Source organism: Gallinula chloropus, assembly GCF_964237585.1.
Source record: "Gallinula chloropus genome assembly, chromosome: 3".
Classification (NCBI taxonomy): Eukaryota; Metazoa; Chordata; class Aves; order Gruiformes; family Rallidae; genus Gallinula; species Gallinula chloropus.
The window spans coordinates 49,789,120-49,791,692 of record NC_140087.1 but is presented as its reverse complement, the minus strand read 5'-3'; positions in this window follow the sequence as shown (position 1 = coordinate 49,791,692).

Here is a 2,573-nt window from a genome sequence, read left to right as displayed (position 1 = left end):
GAGTTAGGTCCCGATCAAAACAACACAAGCAAGGGGGCTTCATTTCACCACCAAGGACAAAGCACTTAAAAAATGAAAGCAATCCTTCTAAATTTTTAGTGGTAAGAAACTCTCTGCAATAAGGTATCTAGCACTTCTCCACCACTAGATGAGCCCCATTAAACCCTCCTAGCACTCACTGTTACCTGCAATATCATAGACACCTTGAAAAGAAATTGTACTAAGCATTGGAACCAAATACTTTCCTGTATGACAATCAGAGAGTTTTTTTTTAGGCTTAAAAGAAACACTGCTGTGCAGAACACTAAGTTTACCTAACATGGTTCCAGATCCATTTTGTGCTGAGATTTCATTTTTTACTGGATGACAGAGCTTTTATGGTTTCTGGAGTGACTTCATATCCAGGGATAACTTGGAGGTTCCCGAATTTAAAAAGTTAGGATCAATACTGGAAATAGTTCCCTAGGCACACAGATCGCATCGCTGTTACAACACAGCCCCATCGCCCTAAAGAGACACTGTGCCCAATGTTGAGACCAGTCAGCAAGTTCTCGCTGGGGTGCACGGGAGCTGAGAACTCTGCATCACTGAAAGCTCTGCTTCTGGGCCCTTCCCAGCTGCACTGGGTAAAGGGTGCTTCCAGGGACGCTGCAGGTCTCCACTGCCCATGGCTGCCCCAGCTGGAGAAGCAGGCTGCCTGCTACACAGGCACTGCACCACCTACAACTTCGGGAGGTTAAACCAGTATCTTACATCATCCCTTTGGGAGGAGGCAGCAGCTGCTCTATGAGATGCTGTAAAACCACCCCTCTGAGCCAACAGCTACAATTACCTGGCACCAGCAACAGCAGATGTTCTGTATCACCAATTGCCTGCACCACTTAAGAGTCCAGCAACATCATTATCTTTAATCAGAAGAGAACTGATGCTGTTTTCAAGTTTCTTTACTTAAGCATGAAATGTGTTCCTAGGACTCTTGACCATCTCTGATCTACTGTCCAGACTCAAAATGTGACTCTAGCTAGCATGTGAATAAGCTTACATCAAACAAAATAGCAGACACCCAGAAAAAAAGCTGGATTAAAAAAAGGAAAAAGAAAAAAAAGGTGATTAAAGCAAGTTATAGAAATAACCTAACTTTAAATGACTTAAAATTCAGTAATTTTAAGGAGACTGCTTCCAAGACTCATTTTAAAAATGGAATGGATTTTGAAAAAAATGTATCTTTACCAAAGCTCTTCCAGGTTGTGTGTCAGCCACTGTTCTTGAGCGGCCATCTGCAGCTATCAGAGGCTCAAACTAAAAAGAATAATGAAATCCAGGTCCCCAAAAGAATGCAATATTCAATAACACATATGGAAGAAGAATGCAAAATGGAAACTATGAAGCACATAGAACTCAGCAGAAAAGCAGATGTGCATGTTTCCTTTTATTCAGGTGTTCTGAGATCTGTTTTTTAATATGTGTGTGTATGCATATGTGTGTATATATATGTGTATATAAAATAATTGCCACCTTTGGCAGCTGTTGTTTAACGCCAGGATTCTATGTCCAAAGTGAACAGATACTTTTCATCATGAAATCTCATTTAGTCTGGCGAGGGGCATGATACACACAAGCAGATGCTCAGCTCACTAAAGCTCTTCTTGGTCTTCAGTGTTGGGTTTTCTTTCATGTTTTACTGCTTTTTGTATGTGGTGACTTTAATCCACTGATGATTTCCTACAACTAACAGAACAAACTTTGGCAAAAGTTTTAAATTTCTTCCCCTCCTTTTCATCTCTTTTGCTTCATCTTGTCACCTCTCAAGCCTCAAAAGCAGACTGAAACATCTCTGAATAGAACTCATTTGGAGGCAGGTGTGTTTCACATGATGTGCCTCTTTCGTGGAAAAAGAAAAAAAAAAGCAAAAAGCAGCAGCAGCACAATGTCACCTCCTTTGCCAATTTGACCAACAGTCAACATGAAGCATTTCTATAGAAAAAGCATGCCATTGCAAGTTCTTAACACATCAGCTAGAGAAATAAATGACAGTTTTCTTGCCAGAGAAACTGCAAAGCAAGCAGAATAAAGCAACAACAACAACAAATATTCCTCACATATGAAACACCAATGCAGAGGATCTATTTATTCCTGAGCAGGCTGTCAAGTACCCATTGTCTGTCCATTGGTTGTCAAGTGGGGGGGAGGGGGGCGGGGAGAGGCAAGAGAAAGGCATTTTAAGTTGAAACCTTTACCGACTGAAAAAGGCACAAAAGACAAAAATAATGAGGTCTTTAGGAAAAAAAAAAAGAAAGAATTGCAAGAACTGTTTTCCAACTGAAGGTGTTTTACAGATCAAGATGAGCATCTGTTGACAGTAACAACATTGAGTATTAAAGTAGTGACACAAGGTATTCAGGAGCCAATTCAAGTCTTTGACTATCAAGAAGACTGAAGACTTTAAATGGAAAAAACTGTTTGAAGAAAAGAGATATTTATCTCTTTGAGACTTACCTTCCTGTGCCTTCACATATACAGTATATAAATGTGGGTACAGAATCAACAGGACTTCCAGCTATAAAATAGTTCCT